The following is a 24,758-nucleotide window of genomic DNA, read 5'->3' as shown; positions in this document are numbered from 1 at the left end:
CGATGTTAACAATTAAGGATTATCTTTGATAAGTGTTGATTTTAAAGGATTAAAAAAAGCTAACATTGATTCTCATCAATGTTCTATTGATTTTTGTAATTAATAATTATCTTTGATAATTATTAATTATTGCTAATAACCAAACTTGCTCCTAAACGTAGCACACTACATTTACTGGAGTCCCATATGAGGTTTTAATGAGTTAGATCCAATTAATTAATTTAAATATTGATTAATAACTACAGAAATAATTACCAATTATTTCTGATAGTAACACTGATCTAAACAACCAGTAAAGCCCTACATATCAAAGGTCTTACTAGAAAAAAAGAAATTATGATCTAATGAGAATTTTCTTGATAAAAAAATTTGATCGTGCCTGGTAACGTGCATGTAAAATGGCTAGAAATAGTATTTTAGCTTAGCGTAAAGCTGACAATTTACACAAGGTTTATTTCTATTTCTTCTGCTCCAGACTTACTTCAAACTTACTTCTCTGTCTGCTCATATGAATGTAACACATCATAAGAAAGTGTTTCACCGCTGTTCAAATGCACTTTGGATCGCATCATTTATATGTATAAATGTTTTCCATCTGAAAGGATTAAATATTAAATGAAACAAATGACAATAAAATGCAAAGTAATCTCTTCAGTAATCAAAATACTTTTTGAATGTAACTATATTCTAATTATCAATGATTTAAATTGTAACTGTAGTGGAATACAGTTTCTTATATTTTGTATTTTAAATATGTAATCCCGTTACATGTATTCTGTTACTCCCCAACCCTGTTGAGGGGTGTATGTCTCACCCAATATTCAGGACTCTTTGGACTTGGACCAGTAAGTAACCACTCACACCAGCGTAGCACAACCTAGCAACCAAGTGTAATATCATTTATTTCAATAAGCTGTGAATTATCATATCGGTAACATTGACCGATTAATTATTGGTTTTATTGTATCGACCACAATGAGCAGTGAATTATTGGTTAACAGTATCGGCCACAGTGAGCTGTGAATTATTGGTTATGATATTGGTATCAGCTACAATGATCTGTAAATGACTGTGTAACAGTTAAAGGGACGGGCAAAGAGGAGGCGGAACCAGCTGAACAGCCAACATAAACTTTAATGATATAAATGAAATTAAAACAACGTAAAACATAAGGACACAGACACACATGCAGCGTGGCCACGTGTCTCTCTCTCTCTCTCTCTCTTTCGCTGGCGTGGTTCCTCCTTATATCGCTCTCCCCAGTGCTTACTGCAGTCAGAAACAGGTGTTAGACATTATAGTGCTCAGGTGTGTGCACCCTTACTGCTTTCTCTCTCTCTGGACGAACACGCCCCCACCGCCATATACTGGTTATCGTATCAGCCACAATGAGCGGTGAATGATCGGTTATTGGTATCAGTATCAGCTACAAGGTTTGAACAGACCACCGCTTCCTTTGATTGTTTTCGGAAATGTACGGTCATTGAGAGGCAAGATGGAGGAGCTTCACATTAACAACAGACTGTGTTATAGGAACTGTGAATCCAGCCTCATGGTGTTCACAGAGACCTGGTTACATCAAAACATTCCTGACACACTAGTTCAGCTGGAAGGACGCTCCCTGGTTCGTGCGGACAGAACGAAGGCGGCTGGAAAGAGCAGAGGAGGAGGCCTCTGTATCTACATCAGAGACAACTGGTGTAACAGTATGTTCAGTGTGAAACACGTGATCGAAATATCTTGGATAAATGTTATGGCAACATAAGAAATGCATATATTGCTAGACCAAAACCTCCGTTTGCAAACTCTGATCACAATATTATTCATTTAACTCCAATATACAAGACGGTTTTTAAATCTAGAAAGCCAGAAGTTAAGACTGTTTCTGTGTGGTCCAAGGACAGCATAGAAAAACTTAAGGGATGCTTTCTGTGTACTGATTGGGATATGTTTCACAGTTTGGACATCAATGAGGCTACTGACACTATCACAGAGTATATAAATTTTTGTGTGGATAATGTGCTGGAAAAAAAGTGTGTGACCATTTATCAAATAATAAGCCGTATATCACAAAGGAGATAAAAGACTGCATTAATCGGAAAAAACAAGCCTTTTGGGTGTGAGATTAATACAGAAGGAGTTGAATGGTATGCTAAGAAAGGCCAGGGGAAGACAGAAAGAGATTTTGGAACAGAGTTTTATTTCAACTAATCCTAAGAAATTATGGGACACCTTTAAAGTTATGACTAATATGAACACAAATCATAAGCGTCTCATCACTAATGATAACCTGAGGGAAGCAAATGAGTTAAATGATTATTACCTCAGGTTTGATACACAGGACCGTACACTGGAATGCAGGGAAGTTTTGGAGTCAATTGTAATAGAGGATACATCTGATAGGGGTCACTGTTGAACCACAAAAAGTTTGTTTAATTTTCAGTCGACTGTGTACTAAAATGTCCACAGGTCCTGACGGTATCTCAGTTCTATTGTTAAAATCTTGTGCAGAGGAACTTACTGCTGCATGGTGTCCTATTTTTCAGCAATCTGTGGACTCTCATATTATACCTGATCTCTGGAAAAAATCAATTATTGTTCCATTATCAAAGAAACCAGGTTTGAGTGAGAACAATGATTTTAGGCCAGTAGCCTTGACATCCTGTGTAATGAAAAGCTTTGAGAAGTATATGGTGTCCATTTTAAAGGCAGAAGTTAATCCAGTTCTTGACCCATTACAGTTCGTGTATAGGCAGGGACGTAGTACAGAAGATGCGGCTAATACGGTTACCAATTTTGTTACTAAACATCTGGAAAATACAAAAGCCTATGCACGGCTATTATTTGTGGATTTTAGTTCTGCTTTTAATACGATTAAGCCCCAACTTTTAATTCATAAATTAAAAACATTGAATGTGAACCCATTTTTAATTAGGTGGTATTTATCATTCTTAACTAATCGGACACAACAGGTTAGAGTCAACCATACTTTATCAGACTTGAAAAGTATTAGCACAGGTGTTCCACAGGGATGTGTCAGTTCTCCTATACTTTTCACATTGTATACCAATGAGTGTTCGAGTTGTAATCAGAATAATTTTATTGTAAAATTCTCAGACGATACAGCTGTACTTAGCCTTCTGTATGAGAATTCTGATCCATCAGTATATTTTTTAGAGGTATCAAAGTTTGTAGAGTGGTGTGATTTAAATCATCTTATTTTAAATACAAAAAGACAGAAGAGATGATTTTTGACCCCAGATCAGTAGGCGATCATACACCAGTGATTATACATGAAACATCGGTTAGGCAAATGTGTTCCTACAAGTACCTTGGTATCTATATTGATAATACACTTAGCTGGGGGATTCATGTGGACACAGTTTGCTCTCATGTGCAGCAGAAACTGTATTTTATGCATAGACTTAGGCTGTATGGAGTTGATCAGAAAATGATGTGCTTATTTTATCGGGCAGTCGCGTTTCTAGGTCTTGAGGAAGTTCGGGGCATCATATGAACTTCAAACAAAATGTAGCAATATTATTGCGTAGCCTACATTTAAAATTACATTCGGGGCTACAGTCAAAACATTCGGGGCTGAAGCCCCGGAAAAATGACCTGGCGACGCTGATGGGCAGTCGTAGAGAGCTTAATTAGATATGGCATCACAGTATGGTTTGGTAACCTTATGGTTCAAGCAAAATCTAAGCTTGGGCGCCTGGTTAAAATTGCAATGAAGATTGCAGGGAAAAGGGAATATCAGGCCCTTGAGTCACTGTATGAACAGTTGGTTCTCAGGGAAGCACATACAATTTTAGCTGACCCACTGCATATATTGCACTCAGAGTATGAATTGTTACCCTCTGGAAGATGGTACAGATTGCCAATGTGTAGGTATAATCGTTTTAAAAATCTTTTATACCTACCTCTATTAAAATGTTAAACAATGAGTAAAAAAAAAAAAAAAAAAAATTTAAGGTTAGGGATTTATGTTTTTATTGTATTTATTCTTATTTGTATTGCTATTTATGATCCAATGAACTTGTCATTGTAAATGCACCTTGAGTCCAAAACAAATTTCCCTCTGGGGACAATAAAAGTGCATTTCATTTCATTTCATTTCATAATGAGCTGTGAATTAATGGTATTGTATCATCCACAATGAGCTGTTAATTATCGGTTAACAGTATCAGCCACAATGAGCTGTGAATTATCATACTGGTAGCAGCCACAGTGATCTGTGAAGTACTGGTTATCGTATCAGACACAATGAGCTGTGAATGATTGGTTATTGGTATCGGTATCAGCCAAAGTTATCTGTGAATTATCAGTATTGTATCAGTCAAAATCAACTGTTAATTATCAGTTATCAGTTTTGTTATCAGCCACAAAAAACTGAATTATCAGTTATCAGTATCAGCCACAATGAGCTGTGAATTAATGGTTCTTGTATCAGCCAAAATGAGCTATGAATTATCACTTATCTGTATTGACCACAATAAGCTGTGAATGATCAGTTATCAGTATCAGCCACAATGAGCTGTGAATTGTTATAGTATAGCTGCAGAAATTCCATATCCTCCATCCCTACAAAGAACTCTAACAACTATACAGCAGTGCCCTGGCAACCAACACCCTAACACTGTGATTGTTTGAAAGCACCACTCACATTTTCTTCAGACAATGTAAAAAATCCAGTTGAAGTTTTGTATAGTGCCAACAAAATACTTTCCTAATACCATTAAAAAATTGAAATCTGTCTTGTGAGTGATATAAAAATATAAGACCAAAAATAAAGATCATGTGGATAAATGTTTACAACATAGGCTAAATGGATCCTACACATAATAAAGTGGTAAGTAATGGTGGTGTAATTTACTGTAGGTCCTGTGCCTGCTTTCCAGTGATATCCAAACACCAACTCCAGATTTACAGTTTTCCTTAAGTCCTCCTCTACCTCAGTGGCCAAACCATCCTGAAAGTGGACATTAAGAACATTCAAATAAATTTAGATAGATAAATAGATCTAGTCTCATAGAATGAACGTTACTATAACTACATTTTTGCAGTTTTACATCCCGCCTTCTACTATTCGCTGCAGTTTCCTGGTGAAATTTACACTAGAGGCACTACAACAACTGAGCGTTTTATTCACTTTCACACAAATCATGAGTACAACAGCTGGTTATGACTTTATAAACATGTATTTTTGCACGAAAGTGTCATTGAAGCTACATTTTCATTACGCATTTGCTTTTTTGGACACTATCAGTTAGGTTAAGGTGTTGGTTTAAGGCAAGGATGTTTTGTTTACCTCTCATTTTCTTTTTAGTTTAAAGCTTTAGGTTAGGGAGGTGCGTTTTCCTTGGTAAAACCTCAATCTAATATTCACCTTTAAAACCTTGTCTGATTATGACACTGCTTCTAGGCATGTCATAAAATATTGATATATCGATTATTGTTTGGCATGTTATTTTATCCATTTATTTTTAAGGTATCGATATATTAACATTTAGCAGACAATTTAATTAGAAGCCTAATTTGCATGCTTTACAATTCACTCAGTTGGGCTTCTACTGAATGTTTGGCGTAATAGCATTAGGAGACCACAAGGGGGTGAAATAACATTTACTGAAGCAGGTCGCAAGGCACAGGAATCACAACATAGGATTGGTATTTTAGAGCTCCTTGCACAGGATGCTTATACGCAACAGTTACAAAGGTTTTTGTACTTCAAGAATGAAAGTGACATTCATGAGTTTGCAGGTTAGTGTGTGAAACGGGTTTAAGTGCGCAAACTGAACGATTAGAAATTATTATGGGGGCCTGGGTAGCTCAGCGAGTATTGACGCTGACTACCATCCCTGGAGTTGCAACTTCAAATCCAGGGTGTGCTGAGTGACTCCAGCCAAGTCTCCTAAGCAACCAAATTGGCCCGGTTGCTAGGGAGGGTAGAGTCACATGGGGTAACCTCCTCATGATTGCTATTAGTGGTTCTCGCTCTCAGTGGGGTGTGTGGTAAGTTGTGCGTGGATTGCAGAGTTTAGCATGAGCCTCCACATGTGGAGTCTCCGCAGTGTCATGCACAGCAAGACACGTGATAAGATGTGCGGATTGACAGTCTCAGAAACGGAGGCAACTGAGGGTACGTTTACATGACAACGATGCACTAAAAACAGAAAAGTTTTTCCTTTGCGTTTTTGAAAAGTTTCGCGTACAGACAAAAACGTTGTCAAAATGATCCCCGTTCACACGGATCCGCGAAAACGACTAAAAATGCTGTATTATGCATGCCAGGCCAGTAGTTGGCGATGTCACTTTGTAAAGAAACACTACGCGCCTGCGTACATAGGCATTCTTCCACAGAGCGGTGAATACAAAAAATTATGATGGCGAAAGCATCGAGCAATTTTGTCTGGACTGATGATGAGGTTGCTTTATTACTACAATTACTTTGCTGGAGAAATGTCAATAAACTCAAAATCTTGAGCAGCACAAACGCAGTCCTGTAGTCCGCCATTGTAGTTTTGAATGTCTTGCGTGTTGTTTTGAAGTACTCGCGCGCATGCCTATAGACTGAACTTTCAAGATTATTCAATAAACTCTGTTCATTTTTACCATCACTTTGTCTCCTGCCATCTTCTGTATTCCCCCTGCTGAGTCTTGGGCTGGTAGGAGAGTAAGTTAACATAACAAGCTGTTGATGTTGACTGGTTTTGAACATCTTCTGATGGAGAGAGAGGTCTTGTGTACACTGGATCTAACATGCATTTTCACGGCCTCATGTTTTCATATTCTAAGCATATCATTGAATACTGTACATGGCATCACATCTCTGTCTATAGGCTATATACATAAGCGGTGGGTGAATGAATTGCAGGGTAAAGGTACATCAAATACAATTAAGTAAATAAATAAATAACATTTAAAATACAAATACATTTTTCTCATCTGAATCCATACATTAATTTCAAGATTTTCAAATTGCAGGTTCTGCCTACTGTACAATGTTCACACTCCATACAAAACACTCCAAATGAATAAATTGTTGACTATTGTTATTTGCACAGACACCAGTATTCATATTGATAATTATACATCTCAAATTGATGCCTATCAATCCATCAATCTTTATATAACATGTAATAAGTGTGCACGTGACGTCATCGTTTTCACAAATTCGTGTTTTTGTATGTTTACACGGAGACGATAACGGCATAGTTTTCAAAAACGTGCACTTTGAAACCCGTTTTCAAAAGTTTGCATTTTCAGGCTCCAAAACGTCGTTGTCGTGTAAACGAACAGCCAAAACGCATAAAAAGTTTTCAGTTTTTAGTTGAAAACGTTGTCTTGTAAACGGCCCCTGAGACTTGTCCTCCGCCACCCGGATTGAGTTGAGTAACCACACCACCACGAGGACCTACTAAAGTAGTGGGAATTGGGCATTCCAACATTGGGAGAAAAGGGGATACATTTTTTATGTAAATTATTACGCAATTTCTCTATGCTCCGTGGCACTGCAGATTTTAGAGCAGTCTCGAGAGATGGCAAGACCGTGCTGTGTATGTACCTTCATAGAAAATAATTATTTCTAATTTTAGAAAACACCATGTCATCCACCAGACAGTCTGGTGTGCAACCCCCTTTAATGTACCCTGCAGCTCACACTTTACCAATGTTTTGTTGAGAAATATGTTTGAAAAGACAAAGACTATTGTGCAACGGCTATTCCTATTTATTTCTGAAAAAATCCTGATATATATCAATAATCATTATTTTGATATTTCGATTATCAATGCGTGAAAAAGGCATCGATCCCAAGCCTAAACATTTCTCTCTCTTTTGGCGCCCACCACTGGACATTTCACTGGGAAACTGCAACGTGTAATGAAGCACGTAATTTCGTTTAGCAAAATTGTTGCCACAGTCACAATGTTCATGAGATCAGGCCTGGATGGATGGATGGATAGACAGACCACATGCCTTGATCAATGGGGGAAAGTGGAACAGACTCAGGTAGTCGAGGGTAAGTTTCTCAATTTCAGTCTGCAAAAAAAAAAAAAAAAAGATTTGACAATGTTTAAAACATTACAAGATGGATTTATGAAGGGGTTATGCAACGCACTGACAATCAGCCAGTGACCAGCTGTGTGTGAATGTAACATAATTATTACCTGTTAATGGACTTAGAGCAGCAAAACAACAATTAATACCACTGTGGATCACTTATGAACATGTAATTCATACTCTGGGATATGCCATATACATCTAATGTAATTCATTCAACTAATCATGCTCTCTATGGAGCTCACATACTAATGCCTTACAGGTTCAGATGTGTGCTGACAGTTACTAGCATTTTCCTGGGAAAATGTAATGCTCAGTGGTTGCTCTTTCACAGCTCAAGAGATTTAAAGGGATAGTTCACCCAAAAATTAACACTGTCATCATTAGCTGGGTTTCCATCTAAATGTTTAACATTTTTTAAGCGCATTTCTAAAAAGTTTCCATCCACTACATCATGCACTTTATCTGGAGGGGGCCCGCCTTGTCTTGATGGAGCAGCTGAATGATCTCTTTGCTACGGGGAGAGTTTTATTCACAGGATCAGAGCAATTTTACCTCGTTTTATTAAATGCTGCAAGGAGACACCACAGAATAAGTGTAATATCTGATATAATAAGGGCTGAAATGGATGCGATGCCCATACACTGCCAGCCTCTGCATACATGGGAACGCCCGTGCTCAAAACTGTTCTGGCGGATTGTGAGGACCCACTTTAAAAACCAGCTCTGGGTTAAACTTCGTTATGCCAAGGGAATGAAGAATTGTGTGCCAAGGTTGGACCTTTCGTTAGGCCAGTCACATCGAATGGTCAAAAGTAAAACACATCGTTTGTGAATAAACCATTCAATAAGGTTTCCATCACCTTAATGTGCATTTTAACTAATGCAAAAATCCACCTCCTCCTAGCGCATTAAATGTTATGCAAATTTTGAGAGTTTATTTGCATATCATGCATTTCCAATTTCTTATGCGCAATTTGAAAATGAGCATAAAAATGATTGGATGGAAACCCAGCTATTTACTCACTTCCATGCCATCCCAGATATGCATGACTTTCTTTATTCTGCCGAACACGAACTAAGATTTTTAGAATAATATTTCAGCTCTGTTGGTCCATACAATGCAAGTGAATGGTGATCAGGCATTTTGAAGCTCTGAAAAGTACATAAATGAAACATAAAATTAATCCACAAGACTCCAGTGGGTAAATATATGTCTTCAGAAGCTATATAATAGGTGTTGGTGAGAAACTACTAAAAATTATCCTCCTTGCCCAGTAGGTGGCGATATGTACAAAGAATGTGAAACAAAAACAAAAGAAGAAGAATGTGAAAGTGGAGATTTATAGTAAAACAAAAGGACTTAAATATTGATCTATTGACAACCTTTGTGTTCAGCATAAGAAAGAAAGTCATACACATCTGGGATGGCATGAGGGTGAGTAAATGATGAGATCATTTTAGTTGTTTTGTTTAATTATCAACTTTGTCTCCGTTTCTCCAAAAATTCCTTGGGAGAGATAAAAATAAACACAAATGAGACAAATGCTGACATATGTAGAAATATTTGATTTCTTATTAAACTCTCATGACTTTTGATTGCAGAATTTGGTATCTTGGCAAATTTGAGCATAGTGAGAAATCATTTTTTTTAAATCTTGAGAACAAAATGCATAAGTGAATTAAGGTTAGTGTACTACCTTGAGGTGTATAGTGTGTCCTTTTGATGTCACACCCAGATCTCTCATGTCACTCTCTGACAGCAGCAGCGGTCTCTGTCCAGTTATGTGATTCTGCTTAAACACATCAGCATATTGCTGCAGTTCACCATCACCTGCACGAACACACACACACACACTGTAAAAAGTCTTCAGTATGAGCCTATAAACACTCTCAAATAAAATCTCAATAAAAGAGTCAATAAAAGAAATAAAACAACAGAATCTTACCTCCAAAGATCTGCTGCATCCAGAAATGCTGTGAATGAAAAATAAAAAGATTTAGATGCAAATCTGAAAGTAAACTACAGTTGTGCTCAAGAGTTTGCATACCCTGGCAGAAATTGAGAAATTTTGGCATTGATTTTGAAAATATGACTGATCATGCAAAAAAAGTATTTTATTCAAGGATAGTGATCATACGAAGCCATTTATTATCACATAGTTGTTTGGATCCTTTTTAAATCATAATGATAACAGAAATCACCCAAATGGCCCTGATCAAAAGTTTACATACCCTTGAATGTTTGGCCTTGTTACAGACACACAAGGTGACACACACAGGTTTAAATGGCAATTAAAGGTTAATTTCCCCACACCTGTGGCTTTTTAAATTGCAATTAGTGCCTGTGTATAAATAGTCAATGAGTTTGTTAGCTCTCACGTGGATGCACTGAGCAGGCTAGATACTGAGCCATGGGGAGCAGAAAAAAAAAAAAGTCAAAAGACCTGCGTAACAAGGTAATGGAACTTTATAAAGATGGAAAAGGATATAAAAAGATATCCAAAGCCTTGAAAATGCCAGTCAGTTCAATCACTTATTAAGAAGTGGAAAATTCGGGGATCTCTTGATACCAAGCAAGATTTCAGCCACAACTGCCAGAAGAATTGTTCGGGATACCAAGAAAAACCCACAGGTAACCTCAGGAGAAATACCGGCTGCTCTGGAAAAAGACGGTGTGGTTGTTTCAAGGAGCACAATATGACGATACTTGAACAAAAATGAGCTGCATGGTCAAGTTGCCAGAAAGAAGCCTTTACTGCGCCAATGCCACAAAATAGCCCGGTTACAATATGCCCGACAACACCTTGACACGCCTCACAGCTTCTGGCACACTGTAATTTGGAGTGACGAGACCAAAATAGAGCTTTATGGTCACAACCATAGAGCTATGTTTGGAGAGGGGAAGCATGGTGGTGGCTCACTGATGTTTTGGGGGTGTGTGAGCTCTAAAGGCATGGGGAATCTTGTGAAAATTGATGGCAAGATGAATGCAGCATGTTATCAGAAAATACTGACAATTTGCATTCTTCTGCACGAAAGCTGCACATGGGACGTTCTTGGACTTTCCAGCTCGACAATGACCCTAAGCACAAGGCCAAGTTGACCCTCCAGTGGTTACAGCAGAAAAAGGTGAAGGTTCTGGAGTGGCCATCACAGTCTCCTGACCTTAATATCATCGAGCCACTCTGGGGAGATCTCAAACATGTGGTTCATGCAAGACAACCAAAGACTATGCATGACCTGGAGGCATTTTGCCAAGACAAATGGGCAGCTATACCACCTGCAAGAATTTGGGGCCTCATAGACAACTATTACAAAAGACTGCACGCTGTCATTGATGCTAAAGGGAGCAATACACAATATTAAGAACTAAGGGTATGCAGACTTTTGAACAGGGGTCATTTCATTTTTTTTTCTTTGTTGCCATGTTTTGTTTTATGATTGTGCCATTCTGTTATAACGTACAGTTGAATATGAATCCCATAAGAAATAAGATAAATGTGTTTTGCCTACTCACTCATGTTTTCTTTAGAAATGGTACATTATTACAAATTCTCCAAGGGTGTGCAAACTTTTGAGCACAACTGTATATATTATTCTTACTATTTCTGTTAATAAGAGAACAAATTCTACCAACCACATGCTCTTCTGTCCAGGAGTGTAATCGCCAGGTTTGGAAGAAGCTGAAACACAGAAGAAGAGAGAGACTTACATTTCAGTTAGTTTCTCATATAAAGCTAGCACAATGTTTAAGAAGAATTGGAATATAACACAAGTCGTTTGGACAATGTTTATGGTGCTTGTCCATTTTTTAGTTTAAAGGGGTGTTCACACATACAGCTACTGGAAATCATTCATTTTTAATGAGAGATGGTGATTTCCAGCGTCAAGCGCAACAGTACCCATTGGCAATGCAACAAAGTTGAGCAGTTTTCACGCCTGATACAGCTAGATATTGCAGTCGAATAGAAACGCCTACTAAAAAAACAAAGAACCTCCAGTAGTTTAACTGCTGTAATTGTGACCACCCGTTAACAGTTTGAATCATCAACCAATTCCATAGAAAAGAGCAGCCTAGACATACTGCTAGATAACTTGTTTTGTGTTTCACAGATGATGACAGAAGTTAAATTTTTGGGTTACAGTTATTACTCCTTTGCTTGAAATTTATACTAACAGGGATACAAAGATGGATGGATGGATAGACAAATGGACAGATGGATAGGTGGATGGCTGGCTGGATGAATGAATGAATGGATAGATAGATATAACTTGTTTTGTCAGCAGCAATATCACCCTGGAGTTCTAGAATTGTTACCCACTAAAGCTAAGCAGGGTTGAGCCTGGTCAATACATGGATGGGAGACCTACTGGAAGAGGAGTTAGTGAGGCAAGCAGGGGGTGCTCACCCTGAGGTCTGTGTGGGTCCAAACACCCCAGTATAGTGACAGGGATACTATACTGTAAAATGGCACTGTCCTTCGGATGAGACAGAAAATGACAGATGGATATATGGAAAGATAGATGGATGGAGGGACAGACGGACAGATGGTTATGCAGATATACAGAAAGATAGAAGATAGATGGATGGATCAATGGAAGGACAGACAGATGGATGAATATGTGGATATATGAAAGATGGATTATTGGATGGATGGAAGGATGGATGAATATGTGAATTTACGATGGATGGATGGGATAATGTCTTGTTTTTTAGTATATATTTTTCACAGGTGTGAATCCTCGTGATCACAGGTATGAATCTTTTACCACTGACTTCTCCCGACCTTGCTCTCCAGAGACCTGCACTCGACCACGCCCCAACCCCCCCACATATACGCTTCACATTTCTGCCTTTAAACACTCCAAAAATTGGCCCCCACTTACATTGTAAGTGTCTCACTGTAACCTTGATTTTTGCAGGGTTTTTTTTAAAGAAAAGGTGGGACGAGTTGAAATAATTTGTGGTAATCAACATTATGCCACAAATGCTGTTGATTTAGCTTAACTTGTATTAAACCCAGAATATTCTTTTACCATGAGAGGAGTTTCTCATTAAGACATTCTAACAGAGACTTTTTTGTGTGAAAATATTCTCATCACGTGGCTTGTTGAGTGCGTTTCCGCAGAGACATAACGCATGTGGAGGCTTCACGCTATTCTCCGTGGCATCCACGCACAACTTACCACGTGCCCCACCGAGAGCGAGAACCACATTATAGCAACCATGATGAGGTTAACCCAGCGTGACTCTACCCACCCTAGCAACCGGGCCAATTTGGTTGCTTAGGAGACCTGGTTGGAGTCACTCAGCATGCCCTGGATTCGAACTTGTGACTCCAGGAGTGGTAGTCAGCGTCTTTACTCGCTGAGCTTCCCAGGCCCCCTGTGTGAAAATATAAGTAATAGAAGTTTGTTATCAACACTAAAACTCATGTAGTAACACTTTAAAGGTTTCATTAAACAATGTTTCAACTTAAATCTATAAGGCTGTTTTGGGGATTACTGTAGCAACGTCCATATAAGTGAAATGAATCCCAGAATTAAAAGACTGTGTGTTATACAGTTTAGACAGCAAATACAGACAGAATGAATGAATAAACAAACCTAAATGTATAAATAGTGCTGCAAGCAGCAATTACTGGGGCCGTGCACTTTAGGAGCAGAATTAGCAGCTTAGCAAGCATTGCTGGCCCATCCAATGAAACTGTAATGATAAGTCAACGGAGTTGAGATCCATGTGCAGCTTTAATCATAATAGACGTAGTAATACAGACAGGCAGGGGTTCAGTCACCAGCAACAGTCCTATCAAAGGAAATCCAGAGTGGTAGTAAATAAACAGGCAAGAGGTCAGGGCAGGCGGCAGACAATCACAAGTTATATTAAGGAAATCAAGGCAGTAATAGTAGGCAGGCAGCAACGGGTCAAGACAGGGTAAACGGACCAGGATCATACACAGATAATACAGAAAACTCAGAGACCGCTTAGAAATGTCAGCCAGGGCAAAACAAGACTTTGCAATGACAGAGAGTGAGTGTGAGACTTAAATAGCTGAATAGATTGGAAACAGGTGAACAGGTAATCATTGCCAGGTACGGGGATTATGGGAAATGGAATCCAGAGAGTTAAAGTCAATCTCCAGGTGATGAAGCCCTCTGGTGGTGAGTGGGAGGAACAACAAAGGCGGGATTCATAACAAAGGCCAAAATCATAATTTTAGATCAAGCAGTATAAAGGCAATTGGTACATAGAACCATTTATGATAACTTCTGACCACTAGATGACACCATCCTGAAACTTCATATGGAATCTCAGAGCAAGATCATAAGGTCAAATATACATTTTGGTATTAGTGTCATAATTTTAGCCTAAATTACTGAAAAGAAATGGTCCAAAAAAGCAATTTTCCAGATTTCTGCACCACTAGGTGGCACTGTGCCCAAAGTGCTTAGGTACCCTAAAGGCATGGTGGTGAGGACATATACCAAGTTTTGTTTCAATATGACAGTGTTGCTGAGGTACAGCCTCAGATCATTTTTGCCATCTCTCGGTCGAATTCGTAGATGTTTTATTCAATAACCGCCTTGTCAATCGAAAAGCTTTTTATTACTTTTTGTCAGGAGGATCCTTAGATGATACAGATCCTTAGAAAATTTTGTGCAAATCGTACATACGGCCTAGGAGGAGTTTGAAAAAGTAGGTTTTCAAGAAGTATAGTGGACCATGGCAAATGTGGTATCATCATGCTCAGCATGACCCAAGGAATCTAACAAAACAAGTCCCATAAAAATAGGCCAAAGTAATCCAAAGTTATAAACATTTAATCATATCTTTTGAATACTAGGTGGCGCTGTTCCCAAACTTTTTGAGTACCTACAGGCCATGGCCCCGATGACACATACCCAATTTCTTAATGATATGCCAATGCGTTCAAAATGGCCAATGCCTACTATGGCCCACATAAGAAAATGTGGTATCATTTGACTCGTTTGAATCCTTAAGGAATCCAAAGAGACCAGCCTCATAATTTTAGGCCAAACTATTCAAAAGTTATAAGCAAAAATAGCCATTTTTTTATATCTACAGACCAGGAACAAGACGTGTGTATGTAACGTCTTTTATGAATGAATTATGCATCCCATGAAACATTGTGGGCTGTATTTTCATGACCGCTCTGGGGGCAGCGCTAAGCGCAAAAACCATGCGTTATGTCTTATATAATTTTTAAAGAGCTGATTCTTAGTGGAAATTTCATTAGAGCGTGCCAGCGCAAAGTGCAAGTGGATGGGAGTGTTTGCGCTATCTGCGGGTGTAGGCGCGCAAACTGTGGGTGTATTGTATGTTAATGAAGTGGCGCAAAGCGCAATTTTCTATTTTCCTGAGAAATAGGAAATTGCACTAAGATGTTTGAGATCAGTTCTAGGTCTGCATTTGCAGTTTAGGGATTCCACCAGCAGATGATTTTCAAGAGCTATAGATCACTTTTAATACTAGCCATGATTTGCTAAAAATTATAATTATAATAATGTTTATTTTGTATAGCTTCTTTCCAAAGCTCAGATGCTGTACAAAAATAAAACATAAAACGAGAAACATATAAAGAGAAACATATAACGAATATACATTACAAAACAATTAACAATGGGAGAGAAGCAAAGCATATTTCAAGCAGGTGAGACAAGGGACGAGCAGGAAGAGAGCCAACAGTCCCAAAGAAGCCGATAGAGAACATACAACATATACATCATGGTCTGGAGCAGCACAGGTGACAAACAGAGCAGGGGATGCATTGCATACAGCCCATTTACACTACCAAATTCTTAGAAATAGGTTGTCTTCATTTATATCGACGTTGCTTGACATGAAATGGAATATATAATAGGACGCAGATGATTGGTGGATCTCTCGTCAGGATTATGGGTAGTGTAGTTTTTCAATGGGAATTCAGCTATTAAACACAATTTATTAAAGATGAAAAGGAAATCATACTGACTTGTGGCTTCTACAGAAGTATATGGGTGTTTCTTCAACTTTGGGCAGTTTTAGCACTGCGTACTTCAAGAAAGCATCCATAAAACATGGTTTACACTCTCACTCATTTTTTAAATGAGTCTACTAAAAATGTCCAACAGTGTACTGTATGTACATGCTCCACAAGAGATTTATGTAATTTCTCTCATGAAAATTCCCATCACAGTGTCAATTCCATCACATCTCAAATTCTGTATTGTGTTTAATAGAATTCTATGCTGGAAATGATGCTGATGGAATTTACATTTTTAAAGTTTTTTTAAATCAAACAGCCAACTCTCTCTGTCTTGAGGTTAATTTCAAAGCTAACATTTTATGTATCCTTAATACACACAATTAAAAATATTTGTTATACTTTGGGTAATTGGGAAATGGCTCCCAATAAAAATACTTACAAGTGATATTTACCTTGATTTGTCTATGTTTTCTTGTTTTCTTCATACGTCTCATATTTCCTCTCAAGCATGCTCTTCACTGACACTTTTGTCAACTTGGTTAACAAGTACACTAACTTTTGAAAAAAACTGTTGGGTGTGTTGGAAATTACACCACAACTGTGGGACAATAGTTTGTTTGTCTTTTTTTTATAGATAGATATAATTTTCAAACAATAAACATTGAAATGGTTTTTATTTAAATGATCATTGTTTTAAAAGTGTAATAATTTGTATTTTAATAATGGACTTTCAAAGTTTATATATTACATATAATATTGAAAGTCTGGGTCTAGGCTAAAACAATAAAATGTGCACATAATAAACATGAAAAATACCAAAAATAAATGATGAAGGCCTGGTAAAAAGTTTCAATGAGTTTTAATGAGACCTTCATATGAAAAAAAAAAATATAATAATAATCTGTTTATTTTAATCAAAATCAAGCTCTAGAGCATGAAAATGTCTAAAGTTGAAGAAACACCCACACATCATTCTTTATGGTATCAAAGCTTATGGTAGATCTTTTTTTCTATTATTATTATTATTTACACTTCACTTTTTTTTTTACATTGTAATTAAAAATGTATTTCTCTATGGAGAAAATAAATGGAGATTTTACTTCTGGAGCCTGACTGTTGCGCTTTATTGAGCTTTATATTTATTGAGAAAATAAATGGATGCCCAAACACAGTTTGTCAGTGTCCTAATCGCTGTCGTTGGACCAGTCAAATGCAGCCATGCCCAAAGGCATGGTGACCTGGCATCCCTGTCTAAGCGAGCAGGTCTTGGAAGAGTTCTCTGTTGTCCTCATATGGACCTGTATGCCCAACTGCTGCAGATGAACCGAGAGAAACTCCAGGGGAAACATCACAACAAACCCCCTCATGACGGCCTGCAGCGCCAGACCACCAATCTCTTCATCAGCACAGCCGCTGAACTCACACGTCACCTCTGAACTCGATTCCTCCACACTCAACTCAAACAACAACCCTGAGCTGATTGCTGCGGCCACAGGAAGAACTGAGAGGAACGAGAAAACGAGGAAGGGAATAGGAAATTAGAGAGAGTATGATGAAAAGAAAAAGAGAAAAAACAAAAACAAGAGGACAAACATAGAAAAAGAAGAAAAGGAAGAAGGGAATTTAGTGTGGCTTATAAAGTCCCGGTAGACAGACAAAATCTGAATTTGAAAGAAAATGATTTCAGAAGGAAAGAAGTGAATTTGAAGAGCATGAAAAAGGTGTAGACGAGCAGCCAATGAACACACGTTTACCTAAATACTTAAGACTTCTATTGTTTTTACATAAAGCTAATTGGGTCAGTCTGTATCAACACAACCAGAGGTCCCCGACTCAACATTTAGTTATTGATGATTTTTTTTAATGGAAACCCCCCCCAAAAAATACATAAATGATGGAAACCAAAATGTAAGGAAATTTTTTTTTTCTTTCAATCTATGGACTCACACCATTGGCATATAATGCAACTAGGGGAGCTGGAGTCAACTGATTTTAGTAATAGACCTACCGATATCTATGTAAAAATAAAAATAATGACGCTGTTAACTATGGGATAAGTATAGTATCAAAATTATTCACAACTGCGTAAACACATCCATCAATTCGATAAAAGTCATACATGCATCTTACAATCCACACTCAAATGCCTTTCAACTTGTGTCTGTGAAATTCCGAATTAAATTAATGTGCAGTGATTTGTACAAATAGATTTGTGAATACAAATGTTACCTTTTGAATAAATGTAACACAATTTGCATGTCTAACCAAAGGAAGATGTTCCAGATTAAACACAAAATGGCATTGTGAAGCATTGAATGTGCATTTGTGGAACGCGTGCATTCATTGACATGTTTTTGTGTCTATTCTGTTTTGTTAATTTGAATTTTTAGACTTTTGTTTAGCTGTTTTTACCATGGCTGTTTTTACTTGTGTCTGTTTAATTTATTATTAAATGAATGTGCACCTATTTGTACAAATAGATACATATTTGTGAATATAAATGTTTCCTTGTGAAAGAAATTATAATAGTTAGGTATATTAGAACATTATTATTCATGTATAAAATACTTAAGCTAGAAAATGCAATGTTGGAGCTGCCCTGTGTTGTGCTTATGGGTTGACATGGATGACCAGTCTGTTTTTCAGGCAGAAGACAATATCTTCTTGTTCATACTGCTAAGGTTCCGATTGTTGTGACAACCTGTTCGCTCAAGGATATACAATACATCCCTAACAAACATTTTGTTGCGTCTACATCACATGAAAAATCTGCTGAGGTCAAAACACATGTAACTTGGTAACAACCGATATAAGCCTACCATGTGTGTGTGTTCGAGAGGAGCCACAGGAGCTTCTCCATCCGGCCGGGTGGTATGAATAAAGCACTGAGGAAAAGACTGCACTGTGTCCTGTAATGTGTTTGGAATACTCTCACTCGTGTGAATTCTAGGTGGAGAATTTCCATGACAATGTGGCGACGAGGATGGGATCCTAACTCAGGTTCGCCCTAATCTATAACGACAGATAAAGCTGTGCAGCCAGGGACTGGGTCCATGATTCAGAGTCACACCCCGACGTAGTCAAAGGGGTTTGTGTAGACGGACGCCTGTAACATGTAGATCATGGAGTTCCTGATACGGTATCCAGAGGACAATAGAATTCTGACATGGGTGAGGACACAGTCCAGCAATAGGGAAATCTCACATGAGCTGATGAGCTACCAATGATGGTCCGGGACACATTGGTTGAGTGACTGTCTGGGATGGTATAAGGTAAAAGTAGACTGGCTGTTTGGAACAGCAAAACTCGAGTTGCGGTCCGGGACCGTATAGATTGAAATAATAATTATATATAACAGGTTGTGTGCACAATTACAATTGTGGGGGTTAAAGTCCCTGAGAAACCTGAACCTCCCCTATAAAAGAGGGTGAGAAGCGGGAACCTGAAGCCTGAGGACAGGGTCGCCTCAACAAAGGTGACCTTTCTGGTAAGAAAATTCCACTGTGATTCTCAATAGATGATCATTTTTATAATTGTTATTTAGTTGAGGAAAGACCAGGGTTGGAATAGCCGGTCTGAGACCGCAACAGAAATTCCACTGTTATTCTTAATTAGGGAAATGTAAATCTTTAATTAAGGAAAGACCAACACTGGAATAAAAGGGATTCTAAATAATTGATAAAATGATTTTAACCGACAGGTTACTAGGGCAGGTTTGGAACTGCTAGGGAACCGCCTATCTGCAGTAAAAAGAGAAAACGGGATCGAATTCGAGCAAAAATAATGACATTAATAGAGGTCCAGACCTCTGTCCAGATACGGATGCTCCAAATTGTAAATACATATTAACTAAATACGGACCAAGCAGCTGCGCTCAATGAGAGATCTGGGTAGCCGAATGTGGTTTTCCATAGATTGGAAGTTTTAGCACAAGACAGATGAAACAGATAAAGGAAAAACTGATAGAGAGGGAAAAAGCAAGTTAAGAAAAACATGAGACAATGACTAAGAAAGAATAGAAAAAGCATGAGTTATTTAAGGGTAATTGGAAAGCATTTTCTGATTGGTAAACTGAAGCAAACCTGAGGGACAGGGCCCTCTAACAAAATCTCTCAGTGTCTGAAATATGTAGGTGACCCAGACCTGGACTCGACCCCCTTCGGATGACGTCGGGACCAAGATGAGGACCAACATGATGGTCAATAGGCTGTGGGCGGAGAACCAGCGCAAGACCCAGTTCAACCGAGAGCACCCCAAGCATCACCCCCTGAGTATGTAGAACAACAGCTGTACCCGCCAGCAAGGCGTAGAAAATCATGCTGTGCACGCTAAGAAACTTTTGAACGAGAAAACACAGAAGAAAGAGAAAGCCACTGCTGACAGACTATAAATGGCACAGTTGCAAGCATACAAAGCAAAAGACCAGCCCATGGGAGGAAGAGGGTGTGGAAGAGGCAGAGGCCGAGGGAGGGGCAGAGGAGGAAACAGGGGGGTAGACATAGGCACTGCAGATGGATGTTTCAACTGTGGGGCAACAGATCACTGGATCAGAGACTGTCCAGAGATTAGAAAGGACATTAAGGAGTGCCCAAAGCCACATATACATCAAAAGGAGGACTGACTCCCTGGGGGCTGAGGACAGGGGATGGTGAACCAAGGGCATGGGAGTCAGAATCTAACACACACACACACACACACACACACACACACCAGGAAAACATGATGTATGCAATGCTTTCCAATTCAGCCTATAAAATGATGCCTACCATCACATTGACAGTTGGAAACAAACCAATTACTTTTTAGTGTATTCCGTTGCCACAGAATCTGTAATCATGAACAAAGAATTGATACCCCCTCCCAAATTTAGTAATTGATACATTAAAACGATTGGGGCAACTGGTGATTCAGTAAAAGAGTTTTATACGGTGCCACTTTCGATCGAAGATGATGTGAAGGGCACCATAACACGTTCGTTCCGACTCTCAAAATGCTGCCCAATAAATTTTTTGGGATGAGATTTAATGTGTACCCTAGGCATTATGTTAAAGGCTAACGAAGCAGGGGTAGTACTGACTCTGAAAAGCACTCACACGCTTACACCATGCTAACAAACCCTGTCCCCACCCCCATTCTTTAGGCTTATGAATGGCACCTCACAGAAGCCTCACGAGAAACAGTGGGCAGACAGTTAAACACGCACACAAACACACACCACAGGGAACACTAGGTTTCCCACAAGAGGGCGATTGTTTGTACTGCTTATGTGTCCGAAGGAAATGAGGAAGACTTTGAGAAAAAAATGGTTTGGTGTTCAGCTATCAGAGCCTCTAAGAGCCAAATTTTACAATGTTCCAGGGGCTAGCCCACATATTTCATTATCTAAATCAACTGACGTCAAATAGGAAGATTTAGGATCGTGGGTGCGTAATTGTGTATTCGACACAGATTGGCAAGACACCTCTAAAAAAAGAAATAAAAAAGGGTTCAACACAATGTTAAGCATGCTACTCACAGATTACAGATGCCCTTAGGCATAACTATAGACAGGACTGTTCAGATTGTTGAGGAGACATGTTTAATGGTCAACCACACGTCAGGTGAAGACCCTCCTGAGCTCTCTGAAGTTCTCTTTGGGCCCAAAGTAAATATGATGTGGGATTAATGAAAGGCGCTGAACCGGTTGTGATCACTCCAAAAACCACTTTTTGGCCATAAAAAACTGACAGCACATGACAGTAGTTTGGACTGAAGGTGGCTTTACAATCAATACCCACATTGGGACTGATTGACATAACTAAGCCTTTTGTGCAGACTGTGGACGAAAAAGGAGGTTACATAACTTCTGTTCTGTCACAAGACCATGGGGGAAATTAAAGCCAGTAGCTTATCTCTCATCTAAATTAGACACAGTGGCAACTGGGCTGCCCAAATGCCTTAGAGCTGTTGCTGCTGTAGAAAAAGCAGTGCTTGCTTCCAGAGATTTGGTAGGTTATCAACATTAGACCCTACTGGTCCCACATGCAGTATCTATCATACTGTTAAAACAAAAAACAACTCGCCTGTCTGCAGCACGATGGTTAAAACACAATGCTGTATTATTGGAAATGCCAAACATTACTGTTAAAATATGTACAGTTCTTAACCCTGCCACTTTTCTTCCCACAGCAGATGATGGTGAACCACATGACTGATTGCTTCAATAACAGCCATTTGCTCCCCCAGGCCAGACCTCAAGGATACACCACTCTCCAATGCTGAGTTTGAACTATTTGTTGATGGTTAAATGCACAAGCAGATATTGCAGCAAAGAAAACTGATCAACAGGAAGTTCAAAACCACAATTTTGTTTCTGTTCTGCAAACTGACACACACACACACACCAAATGCAGATTTAATTGATTTACAGAGCAGAGTCACAGCAGAGGAGAAAGCTGCCTGGAAGAATGATGGAAGAGACTGTTCAAAGCAAAACGGTATTTGGGTCGGCCCAAATGGTAAACCATGCCTGCCACGTCATTTATTTCCACATTATGCTAAATTGATACATGGTGTAGACCATGTGTCAAAAGGAGGGATGTTAAGTGAAATAAATAGGTACTGGTTCACAAATAAATATGTACTGGTTCACAAAGGGGTTTTCCATTTATGCCCAAATATTTTGTCAAAAATGTATAATATGTGCCAAATTAAGAAGGCAAAAAGTATTGCCTGGTGATTGTAGACATGTTCTCCAACTGGGTAGAAGCGTACCCCACAGAAAGACATATGCGAGTGCAGTGGCAAAAATTCTAATGCAAGAAATCATACCCAGATGGGGCATTCCAGGGAAAATTAGCAGTGACAATGGAACCCACTTTGTGAATCAAGCCCTACATCACAGCGGTCAGTATTTGAGAATTTATATGACAACACACTGCGCCTACCACCCTAAGAGTTGGGGAGCAGTGGAAAGAGAAAATGGTACACTAAAAAAACTAACTGGGCAAATGTTCTGTTGAAACTGGACTATATTGGGTTCAAGCACTACCACTGGTGTTAATGCTGATGCGGGCAAGGCTCAGGAAATGAAATGGTTTGAGTCCATTTGAAATTTAATTTGGCAGGCCTCTTAACATGGGAATTGGACCACAAAAAAGGCAGTTGCCTGATACTGAACAGTGTGAGGATGAAATGTTGCATTATTGTGCAACCTCTCTGCTGTGCTTTGTGATATTCATAAACAGATAAAAGCAGCGCTCCCCAGGGAGGCAAAAGGGAAATTGCATTATCTGGAGCCAGGAGACTGGGTGGTGGTGAAGGACTGCAAAAGGAGAAACTGGAGGAAGCCTAGGTGGACCGGGCCCTACCAGGTGCTGTTAGTAACCAACTCTGCAGTACAATTCGTGGAGAGGACTACTTGGATCCATGCCAGCCACTACAGGAAGGCCCTGTCAAGCCAAGAGGAGTAGAAAGGATCGGCAAGCACCTCAGTGGGGCCAAGGAAACTCAGCTCACACCAGGCGTGCCTCTAACTTTGACAGAGCCAGAAGAGTCCCTTAGGGGGACCAACGAGGGTCAGAAAAATTGAGGGGGCCCTTGGATTGGGAGTAGGGCAATGATCAGACAAGAACACAATACAACCACATCATAGAAGGGAAAACACACCAAGGACGTGGTGGTATAAACTTTTTGGACACACACAGAACTGTCCAAAGTGTGACCCAGACCTGTATATGGTTTTCCTTCTTATCTGAATGGTCATGAGGTGTCTAGAATGAACAAGTAATCAAATGTGTTTTAAGAAACAGTGTAAAAGAGATCTTTACATAAATTCAACAGATGGATTTGTGGGACTAGCTCTCTTTTTGTCTGAAAATTTATAATTAAATTTATATGATATGATTACTGAATGATAATTTAATTTAATTAATAGCTCAAATAAAACTACTGACTGAAATCATAAAATGGTAGATTACCTTATGGACAAAACTGGAGGACTGTGTTTCGCTAAACCTCACAGGAGATTCATGTTTAACTCTGTTAATGTTTAACAATTCAGATAATAACTAATGTGACAACAGCCCTAAAGAAAATTAGGGATGCATTTGGCCCATCTGAATCTGCAGGATCTAGCCATAATAGGTGGATAATAGAAAACTTTTGAGCCTTGGGGGCCATTATAGCGGAGGTCTTCCTGCCTATGATTGTGGTATTGGGCCTTACAGTACATCCAATAATATGAGTAGCATTAGATTATTTAAAAAAACGTTTTTTTAAAAAAAATTTATTTTCACATTCCAAAGGTTGTAGTAATTTCCCAGTAGATAGACTGACTTACTACAGGTGGAATTTTTACAGTTAGTCTATCCACTGGGAAGTTACTATAAACTTTGGAATGTGAAAATAACATTTTCAGGAGTTTTTAATGATGTTTATCCTAAAATAATCTAAGTCTGTACTCATATTATTGGATTTACTGTAATAATCTCACCTGTCGTAAATTAGTTTATCTACTGGGAACTTACTACAACCTTTGGAATGTGAAATAACATTTTGGTAATTTATTTATTTATTTATTTTAAATAATCTAATACTGTATTAATATTATTGGATTTACTGTAAAAATCTCACTTGTAGTAGCTCAGTCTTTTAACTGGCAACCTACTACAACATTTGGAATGTAAAAGTGTACTTTTAATGTTTTATGCTTAACATGCAC

At 38.7% G+C, this 24,758-nt stretch overlaps 1 pseudogene; it reads right to left on the bottom strand.

Annotated features, from left to right (window-relative positions):
* The window catches only part of LOC127447315 (mitogen-activated protein kinase kinase kinase 20-like), a 100,433-nt pseudogene that overhangs the window by 23,432 nt on the left and 52,243 nt on the right, over nucleotides 1-24,758 (bottom strand).

This window comes from Myxocyprinus asiaticus, chromosome 10 (genome assembly GCF_019703515.2).
Source record: "Myxocyprinus asiaticus isolate MX2 ecotype Aquarium Trade chromosome 10, UBuf_Myxa_2, whole genome shotgun sequence".
NCBI classification, from domain to species: domain Eukaryota; kingdom Metazoa; phylum Chordata; class Actinopteri; order Cypriniformes; family Catostomidae; genus Myxocyprinus; species Myxocyprinus asiaticus.
This window is presented reverse-complemented; position numbering and strand designations above follow the sequence as displayed.